The 18,378-nt window shown below is 37.7% G+C and overlaps 1 protein-coding gene and 1 pseudogene across 1 annotated transcript in view; one reads left to right on the top strand and one right to left on the bottom strand.

The window, feature by feature from the left end:
* LOC140845312 (uncharacterized) overlaps positions 1-18,378 on the bottom strand; it is a 53,742-nt gene that overhangs the window by 10,683 nt on the left and 24,681 nt on the right. The window lies entirely within an intron of this gene.
* LOC140845185 (large ribosomal subunit protein eL30 pseudogene) lies at positions 14,747-18,369 on the top strand (annotated as a pseudogene).

Here is an 18,378-nt window from a genome sequence, read left to right as displayed (position 1 = left end):
TCCAAAAATTTCTCCAGTGAAATACTATCAAGAAATCGTAGGATCACAGGAAGATGGCGGCATGAGTAGTTCAGAGGAAATCTCCCCAAAACATATATATTTATGAAAATACAATAAATACAACTATTCCTAAAAGAGACACCAGTGGATGCAGTACAACAGCCAGGATACATCTACGTCTGTGAGAACTCAGCATCACACGAAGGGGGTAAGATACAAGCCGCGGCCAAGTGGGACCTGAATGCTCCCCCACCCCAAAACCCGGCGGAAAGAAAGGAGTCAGAACGGGGAGGGAGTGAAAGCCCAGGACTGCTAAACAACCAGCTCTAGAAATCCGCACCCAGAACGCAGACACAAGGTGCACGGGGTGCTGGATATTAGAGAAACGGAAAAGCAAAACCTGTGGGCAGGCCCCCGCAACCGGCACCCCTGAGACAAAAGAAAAGCGAGTGCTTTCTGCAAGTCTTAAAGAGACAGGGACTCCATGACTGGACGAAGTTGTCCCAGCAGCTGGGAATACCGGGGAAACTTAGGCGCCCTAAACAGAGGCAGTGCAGCTCTGAAGCCCCTCACAGGACTAGGCAGCCTGCCAGTCATTCCTCCAACTGGCACGGACCCCAACACACGGGCCCAGTAGCAGGAGAGTGGGAGCGCGCACCGGGGGCAGAAGTGCTAGAAAGAACTGAGAGCAGATCCGTGTGCCACAGGGCTAGCCCGCAGCAGCGCAACCGAACAGCCCGGGCACGGATTGTGCGCACCAGTGGCAGTGAAGCCAGAGCCCGGTAGAAGCCTGTGCAGAAAAGCCCCATGTGCACCAGCAGCGGAGCCAGAGGGAGCAGGCGCACTCCCAGGAGCTGACCAGAACCCCAGCCCAACGCACAGCCGCCCGGGCCAGACCCAAAGGCCACTGCTGTCACACAGCTGCCTGGCAGGGTCGCCGCTAGCACAGAGGAGTGCACCTGGCGTGCCTGCCACTCCCCGCAGGGCTCAGCGTTGTTCTGACAGACACCCCGCCCACACAGCAGCTTAGAAGAATAACCCGGTGGCTGCTCCAGGAGTGCAGGTAGCCGTCACAGGCAGTGGAGAAGGGCAAGGCATCCAGCAAGAAGGAAAGGACTTTCTTCTCCCAGCTGACACACCTGCAACCTGCCTACAGCCACTGCAATCACCATGAAAAGGCAAAAAAATCTGGTCCAGACCAAGATAGTTACACCTGAGAAAAGATCTGCAGAGGCAGACCTAACCAGTCTCCCTGAAAAAGAATTCAAAATAAAAATCATAAACATGCTGACAGAGATGCAGAGAAATATGCAAGAGCTAAGGGATGAAGTCCAGAGGGAGATCACAGATGTCAGGAAGGAGATTACAGAAGTGAAACAAAGTCTGGAAGGATTTATAAGCAGAATGGATAAGATGCAAAAGGCCACTGATGGAATAGAAACCAGAGAACAGGAACGCATAGAAGCTGAAGCAGAGAGAGATAAAAGGATCTCCAGGAATGAAACAGTATAAAGAGAACTGTGTGACCAATCCAAAAGGAACAATATCCGCATTATAGGGGTACCAGAGGAAGAAGAGAGAGAAAGGGATAGAAAGTGTCTTTGAAGAAATAATTACTGAGAACGTCCTCAAACTGGGGGAGGAAATAGTTGCTCAGACTACAGAGATACACAGAATGAGATGGGATCCAAAGAGGTCAACACCAAGACACATAATAATTAAAATGGCAAAGATCAAGGACAGGGACAGATATTAAAGGCAGCCAGAGGGAGTAAAAAAGGTCACCTACAAAGGAAAACCAATCAGGCTATCATCAGACTTCTCAACAGAAACCTTACAGGCCAGAAGAGAATGCTATGATATATTTAATGCAATGAAACAGAAGGGCCTTGAATCAAGGATACTGTATCCAGCATGGTTATCATTTAAATATGAAGGACGGATTAAACAATTCCCAGACAAGCAAAAGTTGATGGAATTTGCCTCCCACAAACCACCTCTACAGGGTATCTTAGAGGGACTGCTCTAGATGGGAGCACTCCTAAAAAGAGCACAGAACAAAACACCCAACATATGAAGAATGGAGGAGGAGGAAAAAGAAGGGAAAGAAATCATCATCAGACTGTGTTTATAACAGCTCAATAAGCTGTGAGGTCAGACAGGAAGGTAGTAAACAAGCTAATCTTGAACCTTTGGTGACCATAAATCTAAAACCTGCAATGGCAATAAGTACATATCTTTCAATAATCACCCTAAATGTAAATGGACTGAGTGCACCAATTAAAAGACACAGAGTAATAGAATGGATAAAAAAGCAAGACCCATGTATATGCTGCTTACAAGAGACTCACCTCAAACCCAAAGACATGCACAGATTAAAAGTCAAGGGTTGGGAAAAGATATTTCATGCAAACAACAGGGAGAAAAAAGCAGGTGTTGCAATACTAGTATCGGACAAAATAGACCTCAAAATAAAGAAAGTAACAAGAGATAAAAAAGGACATTACATAATGATAAAGGGCTCAGTCCAACAAGAGGATATAATCATTATAAACATATATGCACCCAATACAGGAGCACCAACATATGTGAAACAAATACTAACAGAATTAAAGGAGGACATAGAATGCAATGCATTCATTTTGGGAGACTTTAACACACCACTCACCCCAAAGGTCAGATCCACCAGACAGAAAGTAAGTAAGGACACAGAGGCACTGAACAACACGCTAGAACAGATGGACCTAATAGACATCTATAGAACTCTACATCCAAAAGCAACAGGATACACATTCTTCTCAACTGCACATGGAACATTCTCCAGAATAGACCACATACTAGGCCATAAAAAGAGCCTCAGTAAATTCCAAAAGAAAGAAATTCTACCAACCAACTTCTCAGACCACAAAGGTATAAAACTAGAAATAAATTGTACAAAGAAAGCAAAAAGGCTCACAAACACATGGAGGCTTAACAACATGCTCTTAAATAATCAATGGATCAATGACCAAATTAAAATGGAGATCCAGCAATATATGGAAACAAATGACAACAATAACACAAAGCCCCAACTTCTGTGGGACGCAGCAAAAGCAGTTTTAAGAGGACAGTATATAGCAATCCAGGCATATTTAAAGAAGGAAGAACAATCCCAAATGAATAGTCTAACATCACAATTATCGAAACTGGAAAAAAGAAGAGCAAATGAGGCCTAAAGTCAGCAGAAGGAGGGACATAATAAAGATCAGAGAAGAAATAAATAAAATTGAGAAGAATAAAACAATTGAAAAAAATCAATGAAACCAAGAGCTGGTTCTTTGAGAAAACAAACAAAATATATAAGCCTCTAGCCAAACTTATTAAGAGAAAAAGAGAATCAACACACCAACAGAATCAGAAACAAGGAAGGAAAAATCACGATGGACCCAACAAAAATACAAAGAATTATTAGAGAATACTGTGAAAACCAATATGCTAACAAGCTGGAAAACCTAGAAGAAATGCACAACTTCCTAGAAAAATACAACCTTCTAAGACTGACCAAGGAAGAAACACAAAACCTAAAGAAACCAACTACCAGCAAAGAAATTGAAGCGGTAATCAAAAAACTACCCAGGAACAAAACCCCAGGGCCAGATGGATTTACCTCAGAATTTTATCAGACATACAGAGAAGACATAACACGCATTTCTCCTTAAAGTTTTCCAAAAAATAGAAGAGGAGGGAATACTCCCAAACTCATTCAATGAAGCCAACATCACCCTAATACCAAAACCAGGCAAAGACCCCACCAAAAAAGAAAATTACAGACCAATATCCCTGATGAACATAGATGCAAAAATACTCTACAAAATATTAGCAAACCGAATTCAAAAATACAACAAAACGATCTTACACAATGACCAAGTGGGACTCATCCCAGAGATGCAAGGATGGTACAACATTCGAAAATCCATCAACATCATCCACCACATCAACAAAAAGAAGGACAAAAACCACATGATCATCTCCATAGATGCTGAAAAAGCATTCGACAAAATTCAACATCCATTCATGATAAAAACTCTCAGCAAAATGGGTATACAGGGAAAGTACCTCAACATAATAAAGACCATATATGATAAGCCCACAGCCAACACCATACTGAACAGTGAGAAGCTGAAGGCATTTCCTCTGAGATCAGGAACAAGACAGGGATGCCCACTCTCCCCACTGTTATTCAACATAGTACTGGAGGTCCTAGCCACGGCAATTAGACAAAACAAAGAAATACAACCAATCCAAATTGGTAAAGAAGAAGTTAAACTGTCACTATTTGCAGATGACATGGTACTGTACATAAAAAACCCTAAAGACTCCACTCCAAAACTACTAGAACTGATATTGGAATTCAGCAAAGTTGCAGGATACAAAATTAACACACAGAAATCTGTGGCTTTCCTATACACTAACAATGAAGCAATAGAAAGAGAAATCAGGAAAACAATTCCATTCACAATAGCATCAAAAAGAATAAAATACTTAGGAATAAACCTTACCAAGGAAGTGAAAGACCTATACCCTGAAAACTGTAAGACACTCTTAAGAGAAATTAAAGAGGACACTAACAAATGGAAACTCATCCCATGCTCCTGGCTAGGAAGAATGAATATCATCAAAATGGCCTTCCTGCCCAAAGCAATATACAGATTTGATGCAATCCCTATCAAATTACCAACAACATTCTTCAACAAACTGGAACAAATAGTTTAGAAATTCATATGGAAACACAAAAGACCACGAATAGCCAAAGCAATCTTGAGAAGGAAGAATAACGTTGGCGGGATCTCGCTCCCCAACTTCAAGCTCTACTACAAAGCCACAGTAATCAAGACAATTTGGTACTGGCACAAGAACAGAGCCACAGACCAGTGGAACAGAATAGAGACCCCAGATATTAACCCAAGCATTTATGGTCAATTAATATATGATAAAGGAGCCATGCACATACAATGGTGAAATGACAGTCTCTTCAACAGATGGTGCTGGCAAAACTGGACAGCTACATGTAAGAGAATGAAACTGGATCACTGTCTAACCCCATACACAAAAGTAAATTCGAAATGGATCAAAGACCTGAATGTAAGTCATGAAGCCATAAAACTCCTAGAAAAAAACACAGGCAAAAATCTCTCAGACATAAACATGAGTGACTTCGTCATGAACATATCTCCCCTGGCAAGGGAAACAAAAACAAAAATGAACAAGTGGGACTATATCAAGCTGAAAAGCTTCTGTACAGCAAAGGACACCATCAATAGAACAAAAAGGTACCCTACAATATGGGAGAATATATTCATAAATGACAGATCCGATAAAGGGTTGACATTCAAAATATATAAAGAGCTCATGCACCTCAACAAAAAAGCAAATAATCCAATTAAAAAATGGGCAGAGGAGCCGAACAGACAGTTCTCCAAAGAAGAAATTCAGATGGCCAACAGACACATGAAAAGATGCTCCATATCGCTACTCATCAGAGAAATCCAAATTAAAACCACAATGAGATACCACCTCACAGCAATAAGGATGGCCACCATCCAAAAGACAAACAACAACAAATGTTGGCAAGGCTGTGGAGAAAGGGGAACCCTCCTACACTGCTGGTGGGAATGTAAATTAGTTCAACCATTGTGGAAAGCAGTATGGAGGTTCCTCAAAAAGCTCAATAAAGACATACCATTTGACCCAGGAATTCCACTTCCAGGAATTTACCCTAAGAATGCAGCACTCCAGTTTGAAAAAGACAGATGCACCCCTATGTTTATCACAGCACTATTTACAATAGCCAAGAAATGGAAGCAACATAAGTGTCCATCAGTAGATGAATGGATAAAGAAGATGTGGTACATATACACAATGGAATATTATTCAGCCATAAGAAGAAAACAAATCCTACCATTTGCAACAACATGGATGGAGCTAGAGGGTATTATGCTCAGTGAAATAAGCCAGGCAGAGAAAGACAAGTATCAAATGATTTCACTCATATGTGGAGCATAAAATTAAAGAAAAACTGAAGGAACAAAACAGCAGCAGATTCACAGAACCCAAGAATGGAATAACAGTTACCAAAGGGAAAGGGACTGGGGAGGATGGGTGGGAAGGGAGGTATAAGGACGGTGAAAAAGAAAGGGGGTATTACAATTAGCATGTGGCAGGGGGGGCATGGGGAGGGTTGTGCAACACAGTGAAGACAAGTAGTGATTCTATAGCATCTTACTATGCTGATGGACAGTGACTGTAATGGGCTGAGGGGGTTACTTGGTGAATGGGGGAGCCTAGTAAACATAATGTTCTTCATGTAATTGTAGATTAATGGTAACAAAATTTTTTAAATGAAAAAATATAAATAAATAAAAATAAAAATAAATGGCTCATACATTTTAGACAATAAAAAAAACTGAATCTTTTCCAAGTATAAGTAATTTGCTTCAGCAATTCTCAATACTCATTCCTTGAGCATTTGTTAGTGTGAAGGAAAAGCACATTTTAAGAGCTGAAGCAGTATCACTTAAGGGAGCGGGTTCTTCTAAATAAAACAAATATTTTCCAAGACTACCAAATTTTCAAGTTATGCTCCAAAAAACCCACAAAAACTGCATATAGACTATTTTAGACTGAGTGTGAATTCTTCAAAGTGGCAGTTAAAACCTATTTTGTCAAATCATATCATGAAAATTTTATTGATTAGTCAATTCTCACTGCATCTTTTAAATAATTTCCTATTTCTACCTATCAGAAAATAAGTCATAGCTAATTGTAAGACCAATTCATTTTTTAGCAATAGCATCATTTCATTAATTACTCCAAAATAAAATTTAGTTCTGAGTTATTCCCTTTTATTTATAACTAAAAGCTGAAAATCAGACATCAAAAAGATACAAACACATACACTGAGAAAAGGAGTAACACACCTTTCAGCACATCCCTTGCTTATATGTAAATATCTAACACAATATAACATGATAAGCCATGTATTTTTTAATTATAAAAATGTATATATTAATAAATTTGATCCATGTAATTTGAATTTCAACTACCTTAGTAGTTTCTTTTAGTATGCATTCTAATTTATTTCTCAGTGGAATTTCTAGTACTTAAAATATGTATTAACGTATTTATTTGAACTTAAAAAACAAATTTGATATATAAACTTGATAAAACAAGCTGGTCAATCTGACAGTGGAAACTAGCTTTGTTAACAAGAAGATACATTCTATAAATTAAATAAGGTAATACTTCATCCTGAAGGTTTTGATAAAAAATATGGTAATACACATGAGATAACAACATTTTATGAAAGAAATTATACTGGCAAACGTATACTGAAATTAGTAGTATTTTTACTTTCCCAACCACCCTTGAGAATATCATCAGATTAAAGAAAGTGCCTATAAGGGGAGGAAGGGGGAGCTGACAAATTTGACATTTGCTACATGTTGGTAAAGCCCGTTTGATGGACTTTTTAGAAACTAGGAAAGTAAATGGTTAAGGACCAGGTAACAAATTCTATGGCAAGTTATGTGGTTCCCATTATTTTGCTTCAACAGAAATGAAGACAGATGTAATTGAATTGTCAAATGATAAATGCTGGATGATAAATCCCTAAGTGATTTCTGGCATGTAACTTGGAAGGTTTCGCTATCACAAAATATCCATTATAATACACTTTATTTATACAAACATTTATTTCTCAGCACTTAAACCCACAAGATCTAAAAATAAGACTAGAAATTGGTGCCAAATCCTGTTTCATTCTATCAATAAATAATATATACCTCCAGATACAGGAACCAGTGGAGAAAGGGAGGAGACAGCTGCATACATTTCATTAAAAAACAGATTTCTGCTGAATCACTGTTACATACAAAGTAAATTTTAACCAAAATTGTAACAGGTAAGTTGCGCTAATCAACTCTGTGCCAATCAACTGTGTGTTAATAATTGCAAAAACACAAACAGAAAATGTTTTTATTATGTGAGTCTTACAGTCACAAGAAAAAATTTCTAATTTCGTAGCAAAGTTTGGTAGATGATCCGTAAGATTTCCAAGCATAAAAATATATATTATGATAAAATTCAGTAGGAGGGCCCAGACTCCCATATCCTCGCACCTAGGCCACCCACCCCATTAGCCCAGCAGTGCCACATCGCTGCAGGGCAGGCAGAGGACAGCCCCACCCACAACTGTACCAGCAGAAGCACCACTGCTCTGCTCACAAAGGGCCAGCCAGGCAACCTGCCATGAGTGGTGGTGGGCTGAGAGAGACCACTGCTGGCAGACAGGCAGAAAGGCGGCCATGCCCACAGCCCACCAACAGCAACTGTGGGGCAACAAAGGAGAACCAGGCAGTAGAGAGTAAGGAGTCTTGAGCTTCTGGGCACCACAGGATGCCTTGTTCAGAAAGCCATTACTCTCTAGACCAGGAGGGATAGCAGATACATCTAATACAAAGGAAGAAACACAGAAATCCTGACAAAATAAGAAGGCAGAGGAATATGTTCCAAACAACACTATAGGGTAAGACACGAGAAAGAGGGCTAAATGAAACAAGAGATTACCAATCTTCTTGATAAAGATTTCAAAGTAACAGTTGTAAATATGCTCACTGGTCTGCAGAAAAGTATTCTAGATTCAGGGAGGACATCAACATAGAGAAGAGCTGAAAAAGACCACTCAGAGCTGAAGAACACAGAACTGAAATGAAATATGCAATGGAGGGAATGAGTAACAGATTGCTGCAAGTAGAGGAGACAATGATTAAGATGGAAATTAGAGACCAGAAACACAACAAAGCTGAAGAGTAGAGAGAAAAAAGGATCTCTAGGAATGAAAGAATGGTAAGATTGCTGTGTGGTCAATCCAAATGAAACAATATTCACATAATATGGGTACCAGAAGGAGAAGAGAGACAAAGGGATAGAAAGTCTCTTTGAGGAAGTAACTGTTTAAACTTCCCCAGTATGGGGAAGGAATGCTAAGAGCCCCTGACAGAAGGAATCACAGGAAGACAACAAGCCATATAGTAATTAAAGTGACAAAGATTAATGACAAAAAAGAGGGTACAGAAAGCAGCCAGAGAGAGAAAAATGATTACTTATAAGGGAAACACCATCAGACTATCAGTTGACTTCTCAGCAGAAACTTTATAGGCCAGAATGGAGTGGCATGAAATATTTAATGTATTGAAAAGGACCTTCAACCAAGAATCTTCTACCAAGCAAAATTATCTTTCAAATTTGAAGGAGAAATCAAACATTTCCCAGATGAACAAAAACTGAAGGAATTTATGACCACTAAAACTGCATTACAGGACATGTTAAAGGGACTTCTGCAAATGGAAATGTTCTTAAGCTTAAATAGACTTCAGCAGTGAAAATAAACCCACAGTAAAGGTAGTAGATCAATTCCTTACCAAGCAAGTACAAAATTAAAACAAAACAGAACTAGTAAAACCAACCATACCTAAAACCAGTCAAGGGATACACAAAAAGTGCAGATCGTGACATCAAAAACAAAGTGTGGAGGAGGAAGAATAAAAAAAAGTACTTTTACATTCTATCTGGAAGAGAGCAATCATCAGCTTAACATAGACTGTTACATAGTTTTGAAGCTATCCAAGAACCTTATGGTAACCACAAAACTAAAGCCTGTAATAAATACACAAAAAATTAAGAAAGAGAAATCCAATAACAACACTAAAGAAAACCATCAAATAACAAGAGAAGAGTATAAGATAGGAAGAAAGGAATGGAGAGGAACTACAAAAACAATCAGAATATAATAAAATGGCAGTAAGTGCATATCTATCAATAATTACCTTAAAAGTAAATGGACAGAATGCACCAACCAAAAGACAAGAGTTACAGAATGGACAAAAAAACAAGACCCATCTGTAAGGTTGGAGGCACTGGAGGGAGGGGTGAGCACGTTGGACACTGATGACATGACAAAGTCCCTGGCTGCTGCCCCCTCCCAATCTGAAAAAGGTGCCTTAGGCTAGCCAATCCTCACACAGCTGTAAATCTATGCTCTGCCTCCCCCTATCTTCTTTAAAAACTCCCCACCTGTCTGGTTGCATGCGACTTCTCCAGCCTGTTTCAGACTGGTGAATCACGCCCGGGACTGTGCTCAAATAAACTGCCTAGCCCTTTGTGGCCTCTCCTCGCCTGCTTATTTTGGTTAGAATTTATCTTACACCATCAATATGCTGCCTACAAAAGACTCTCTTCAAACCCAAAGACAATCACAGAATAAAAGTGAAGGGATGGAAAAAGATACTTCATGCAAATTAGGGAGAAAAAAGGCAGGAGTACCAGTACTTATATTAGACAAAATTGATTTTAAAACAAAGAAAGTAAAAAGAGACACAGAAGGACATAATGATAAAGGGGTCAGTCCAACAAGAGGATATAACCATTATAAATATCTATGCACACCACATCAGAGCACCTACATATGCAGAATACAGAATTAAAGGGGAAAATAGATTATAACATATTCATTTGAGGAGACTTTAACACACCATTCACATCAATAGATCAAACAGACAGAAAGGCACTGAACAGCATACTACATCAAAGGGACTTAACAGACATCTACAGAACATTCCATCCAAAAGCAGCAGGATACACGTTTTTCTCAAATGCAAATGGAACATTCTCCAGAATAGATCATATACTAGGCCACAAAAAGAACTAAAATAAATTTGACATGACTGAAATTGTATGAAACTGGAAATAAATTACATTAAGAAAACAAAAAGCCTACCAAGATATGGACGCTAAACAACATGCTTCTAAATAATCAGTGGATCAGTGAAAAAATTAAAACAGAAATCAAGCAATACATGGAGACAAATGAAAACAAAATTCAACATTTCAAAGTTTGTGGGGTACCATAAAAGTGATTCTGAAACTATATAGCCTTATAGGCCTACCTCAATCAAAGAACAATCCCAAATAAACAGTCTAAACTCACAATTAAATAAACTAGGAAAAGATGAACAAATGAAACCCAAAGTTAGTCGAAGGAGGGAATAATAAAGATCAGAGCAGAAATAAATAAAATAGAGAAGAATTACACAACAGAAAAAAAAAAATCCCCAAAACCAAGAGCTGGTTCTGAGAAAATAAACAAAATAGACAAACCCCTAGCCAGACTTACCAAGAAAAAAAGGAGAATGTGCACACATAAAATCACAAACAAGGAAGGATAATCAAAATGGACAGCACAGAAATACAGAGATCAGAGAATACTATGAAAAATTATATGCCAATAAACTGGACAACCCAGAAGAAATGAAAAACTTCCTAGAAAAATACAACCTTCCACTACTGACACAGGAAGAAACAGAAAATCTGAACAGACCAATTAGCAGCAACGAAATTGAACTGGTAATCAAAAATCTCCCAACAAATAAAAGTCTATGACCAGATGACATCATAGCTGAATTCTAACCAAATATTTAAATGGCTAAAAACAATCCTTCTTAAAGTACTACAAAAGGAAGAAGAGGAGGGAATACTTCCAAGCTCATTCTATGGGGCCAGCATCATTCTAATACCAAAACCAGGCAAAGATACCCCAAAAATGAAAATTACAGACCAATATTCCTGATGAACATAGATGCAAAAATCCTCAACAAAACATCAGCAAACCAAGTTTAAAACTACATCAAAAAGACCATACATCACAACAAAACGGGATTTATTCTAGGGATGCAAGGATGGTACAATATTCATAAATCAATCAAACCTTTTGTTAAATGTTAACAAAAAGAATAAAAACCACATGATCACCTCAACAGATGCTGAAAAAGCATTTGACAAAATTGAACATCCATTCATGATAAAAACTCTCAGTAAAATGGGTATAGAGGGTACATACCTCAACATAAGAAAGGCCACATACAACAAACCCACACCTAACACCACACTGAATGGCAAAAAGCTGAAAGCTTTTCCTCTAAGCAGGAACAAGGCAAGGATGCCCACTCCCATCACTTTTATTCAACACAGAAGTGGAGGCCCTACCCATGGCAATCAGACAAAATAGAGATAAAAGGCATCCAAATTGGTAATGAAGAAGTTTAAGGGTCAGTATTTACAGATGACACACTATATATATATATGGAAAACCCTAAAGACACCACCAAAAAATCTACTGGAATACTGGATTAAGCAAAGTTGCAGAATACAAAAATAATACAGAGAAATTTCTTACATTCCTATACTAACAACAAATTAGCAGAAAAAGAAATCAGGGAAACAACTCCATTCACAATTACAGCAAAAAGAATAAAATACCTAGGAATAAAGCTAACCAAGGAAGTGAAAGACCTGTACTCTAAAAACTGTATGATACTCATGACAGAAATTAAAGATGACACATATAAAAATGAAAAGGTATCACTTGCTCATGGATAGGACTAATTAATATTGTCCTGCCTAAAGTGACTTACAGATTCAATGCAATCCCTATCAAAATTCCAACAGCAGTTTTCACTGAGCTAGAGCAAATAATCCTAAAGTTCATATGACATGACAAAACACCCTGAATAGCCAAAGCCATCATGAAAAAGAAGAACAAAGCTGGGGGGATTACGCTCCCTGACTTGAAGGTCTACTACAAAGCCACAGTAATCAAGACAATTTGGTACTGGCACAAGAACAGACCCACAGATCAATGGAACAGCATAGAGAGCCCAGATATAAACCCACACATATACAGCCAATTAATATACAATAAAGAAACCATACAAGGGAGAAAAGACAGCCTCTTCAAAAACTGGTGCTGGAAAAACTGGACAGTACATGCAAGAGAATGGAACTGGATTATTGTCTAACCCCATGCACAAAAGTAAACTCGAAATGGATCAAAGAACTAAATGTAAAACATAAAACCATAGAACTCTTAGAAGAAAACATAGGTAAAAATCTCTTGAGCATAAGCATGAGTAATTTTTCCTAGATACATCTCCTCAGGCAAGGTAAATAAAATAAAAAATGAGAAAGTGGGACTACATCAAACTAAAAAGATTCTGTACAGCAAAGGACACCATCAGCAGAACAAAAAGGCATTCTATAGTATGGGAGAATATATTCGTAAATAATTTATCTAATAAGGGGTTAACATTCAAAATACATAAAGAACTCATAAGCCTCAACAACAAAAAACAAATAACTTGATTAAAAAATGGACAGAGGATGTGAACAGACATTTCTCCAAAGAGAAACAGATGGCCAAGAAACATATGACAAGACGTTCCACATCCCTAATCATCAGGGAAATGCAAATCAAAACCACAATGAGGTATTATTGCCTCATACCAGTTAGAATGCATACTATCTGAAAGAAATAAGAGTTGACAAGAATGAGGACAAAAGGGAACCCTCCCACACTTTTGGTGAGAATGTAAATTGGTGTAACCACTGTAGAAGGCTGTACGGAGTTTCCTCAAAAAAACTAAAAATAGAAATTCCATATTACCCAGTAATGCCACTTTTAGGAATTTTCCCAAAGAAAACAATCCCTGATTCAAAAAGACACATGCACCCATATGTTCACTGCCACATTATTACAATAGCCAAGATATGGAAGCAACCAAAGTGTCCATCAACAGATGAATGGATAAAGAAGACTCACAGGCACTGAACAGTGACTGGCAGTTACCATGGGGGAGGGGTTTGGGGTGGGTCAGGGATGAAGAATGTGAGGGGGATAAAAGGACACAAAAAATCTCAATCATAATGTAACCTGGTCATGGGGACAGTAGCACAGCATGGAGAATACAGCAAATAATTCTGTAATATCTTCCTAATTGGGGTGAGGATTTAATAATATGGGTAACTGTTGAACCACTATGCTGTATACTTGAAACAACAGAAGATTGTATATCAATGATTCTTCAATTTAAAAAAATTCAGTGGGAGTAACAGAATGGGCATACAAATTCAAAGGGAGAATAATTAAAATTTCCAACTACTGAACTTTGCTTTTTTGTATTTTAAATTAATAATAGCGCTTAGAGTTCATTAGAAAAATTTAAAAGTAATGTATTTTACTGAATTACAGTATGCCAGAGAGTCCATCCTTGGTCACTAATTTAAACTTTTACTGAAAATTGTATTGTCAATTTAAATATGTGCAGAGGTACACTATTTTTTAAAATTGCTTCAGACGACACAAGTAAAACTTTTAAGATCACTCTTCTAGATAAACAAAGGGTCATCTAGATGAGTGAAGACTGTATTATCTAAGCAGCAAAAAACATGACATTTAAATGTCAGTCCCCCTCAACAGACAGACAGCCACAACGGCATACTGTGTACCTACTGCCTGGGCACAATTTTACAGTGAAATGGTGGGTTTTAATTGTGTACCTGAATTAATGTAAATTACATAGGTTTAGGTGACTCTCTGGATGCTAATTTGATAGACTGTACAGGGCTTGATTTACAGTTTCACTGAGGTATAACAGGCATATAATAAATTGCAGATAATTTGATGAATTTTAATATGTACACACAAATTTACTTCTGTAAATCCCAATCCCTTCTTCTGCCAAAAAGTTAGAGTTTTATTGTTTGAGAAAAGTACTCACCTTCATGTAATTCACAATCTTAGCAAGAACACCAAACTTATATCCAGAGCTTCCTGACAGGGCTTTCAAGTTAAATGATCCATTGCTATGATCTGGAAACAAGTTTCAAAAAACAATTATATTTTGATATCAGATTGATTATGACTTTTAAGCAGCTAAGATTATTTTAACTCTGGTGAAATATCTATTCTCAGTTTTCTATCTATCCTATAAAAGTCTGAATTCTATCCTGAAAAATTTTGGCAAAAAACTCCAAACCTTTGATTGTATAATACGCTATCAATTTTCTCACTGAGGATAGGAACAAAGTATAAACAGTTCAAAAGCATTAAAACACCTAAGTACCTTTATCTACTCTTCCCTTAAATCTGATGAGATTTCCTGCATAATTAGAAGCATGGCTTTTTAAACAAAAGGACAAACAAATTTCAATCTAATCCACAGAGCCTTTCTAACATTTAAAATGAGAAGTAGTTTCCTTTCTCGCTCCCTCCACCGCCACCTAAGGCAGGAAGATGGTGGGCGCAAAGACAAAACAAAACAAAAATCGCTGCAGTCGATCAATTCCAGGCTCCAGCTCATTATGGAAAGTGCAAAGTACGTGTTGGTATACATGCAGATTCTGAAAATGACCAGACAAGGCAAAGCGAAATTGTTCATCCTCACCAACAGCTGCCCAGTCATGAGTACAATGCCATGTGGGCCAAAACTGGTGTCCATCACTACAGTGGCCATAATGTTGAACTGGCACAGCATGTGGAAAATACCAGAGTATGCACACGGGCTATCGCTGACCCAGTTGATTCTGGTATCATTAGAAGCATGCCAGAACAGACTGGTGAAAAGTAAATCATCAAAATTTTTCTTTAATAAAACTGCCAGAAGTTGTTTAAAAAAGAAAAAGAGAGAGAGAAGTAGACTACTTCTAGGAGATTAACAAGTTATCAACTACTACATCAATTTCTGCTTATCAATTTAAATATATGGAAATTAATTAGTGGGAATAAATAAAAAGGATACCGTAAGTATTTTAAAGTAAACTTTAGAGATAAATTAGGGGAAAGAATTAGAGCCACTGCCACTGCATAAACATGGATGCTATCATGAAACATGGAACAATCTGTGTAGAAGATTATTTCAGAACTTCTATCATTTTGTTGCTAAATCCTAATGCTACCATTGAATCACAAATGCATTCAATTAGTCATAAGCAGGAACAGTTAAAAAATTCATCACAAATACTAGAAAAACATTCAGAAGTACACATTCTACCAGAAACACATCCAATCAGATATTATATAAAGTTCCCATGTGGCTGGTCCCCAAGGAATAGGTTAATAAAAGGAGTCAATCTCTGACACCAACTAGAAATAATAAACAAAATAATGTATTAGAACAATGCAAGTCAAATATAACAACTGTCACAGATCCAAAAGAAGAGCTTCTAGATGGTGATACAATACTCCTTCGAGATTAGTGAAAAGGCTTTAATGAGTATGTTTTGAGATTAAAATGAGACTTCATAAGCAGTTTTCCTTTAAAAATAACTTTGTTAGAGCAAAACAGGAGCAGCAAACAGCAGTAGACTCAAAGACATCAGGAATGAACTAGTGGTTACCAAGGGGAAAGATGGGGTGGGGGAAGGGGATAAAGCGGCACAGTAATGCACAATCACAATATGTTAGTCATGGGGATGGCAGTACAGCAGAGAGAATATAGTCAATGATTTTGTAACATCTTAATAAGTTAAGAGACAGTAACCACACTAGAGGGGTGAGGATTTAATAATACAGGTTAACTGTCGAATCACTATGTTGTATATTTGAAACCAACATAAGATTGTATATCAACGACACTTTTAATTAAATTAATAACTCACAATTTTGACAAAAACTTAATGGCACATTAAATTCTAGTATGTTTCCAAAATAACAATAAGAATGAATACCTTAAAGGTGAAGGGACTAGTGGTTACCAAAGGGAAAGGGTTGGAGAGTGTGGCTGGGGAGGGAGGGAGAGGAGATTAAGGGGCACTATAATTAGCAGCCACTATATAGGGGAAGGCAGTATAGCACTGAGAAGACAATGACTCTATAGCATCTTACTATGCCAAAGGATAGTGATTGCAATGGGGTGGTTTGGGGGCAGGAGGGACTTGATAGTATGGGTGAATGCTGAAACCATCATGGGTGAATGTTGCTCATGTGAAACCTTTGTAAGATTGTATATTGATGATACCTTAATTAAAAAAAAAATACCTTACAGATGTGCTTTCATATCATTTCAATTATGAAATACTACCTTCATGGCCCATTTATCCAAGATGCTCAGGACACTCACAACAATAGTAACACTTACTCAACATTTAATATTTGGCAAGCGCCATGCTAAATGATTTTCCCATTTAGTCCCTCCCAAACACCCTATTTAGGAAGAGGTATTGCTGTCCTCTTTTACATATAAGAAAACTGAAGGTGGTTAAGTGCCAGAGTATAGATTCAAATCCAGTTACAAACCTTGTGACACTACCTTGTAATGATTCTTGTAAAAGAATAATTAACTCTACAGCATCATATTAGTCTGAAGGATAGTGACTGCAATGGGGTGGGGGGGACTTGATAATATGGGTGAATGTTGAAATCACAATGTTGCTCATGTGAAACCTTCATAAGATTCTATGTCAATGATACCTTAATTAAAAGAAAATAATTAACTAGCATTTAACACAGATTTTTCCATCAGAAACTGGCTTTGTCAGAGTAAAGAAATTCATACATGCACATTTAATGTTCTGTTTAACTCTAGTAGAATACTGAATTTACCCCATGCTACTATAAAAAGAATTAACTGGGCAAACTGTGAAAAACAAATGACAGTATGTTAAGGATAAACACTACACAATGGGTCAACCATGTACCACAGAGTTCTGTTTACCATGGGTCCTCCAGCATTTTACTCAATGCTAAGCATACTAAACACTCAATAAATACTAGCCAAATAAATGAGTAAAGGTAATAACAATATTTCCATGTACCCCTTTTACAGCCCCTGAAACAGATATGTTGATTTATCTATAATTTCAGAAAGTCTGCATAGCAAGGTTTTACCCAGTCTGCTGTTACAGTAACCATTCTGTAATTTAAAACCTTGATTCTGCTACGCTTGGACCATAAATCTAAACACACCATAAATAAAAACACTCGATCTCCAAAAATCTAGCTGGAGATTCTCTTAACCATTTAAATTTCAGACTGTTTTTTAATGTAGGTAGTATGCCTACCAAATCTAACCTTCTCCCAACTAGTAGAGCTGAAACCTTTATTTCTTTTCCCTCAGAATTTCTCCTAAATCAAGCCACCAGATAGAAATAATCACTTTCAGAGGGCAAGATTTATATAAAACACAAGTACTGAAAGAAAAGAACATTTATGAGATTTTTTTATGCACACTTCCTGGAGGAAATAGAAGCTGATAAACCTAGACTGTTTGTTTCCTAGGTTACTATCGCTCCCGACATTATCTTCTAACCCTGGTACTGAAATATTCACTGAAGCATCTGAAATTTTATGAACACTAAGGAATCCCCAATTTGTTACTAACAAATTCTTATGCAGGAATTTAGCTTAAGGACAAAAAAAATGAGGCAAGCAAAGGGGGAACAGCTGATACCCCAGACAGCCCTATTCAAGTTTATGAATGATTTACTCTTAAGGGTGGCAGGACTTACTGC

The sequence above is a fragment of the Manis javanica genome, chromosome 12, assembly GCF_040802235.1.
Source record: "Manis javanica isolate MJ-LG chromosome 12, MJ_LKY, whole genome shotgun sequence".
NCBI lineage: Eukaryota > Metazoa > Chordata > Mammalia > Pholidota > Manidae > Manis > Manis javanica.
This window is presented reverse-complemented; position numbering and strand designations above follow the sequence as displayed.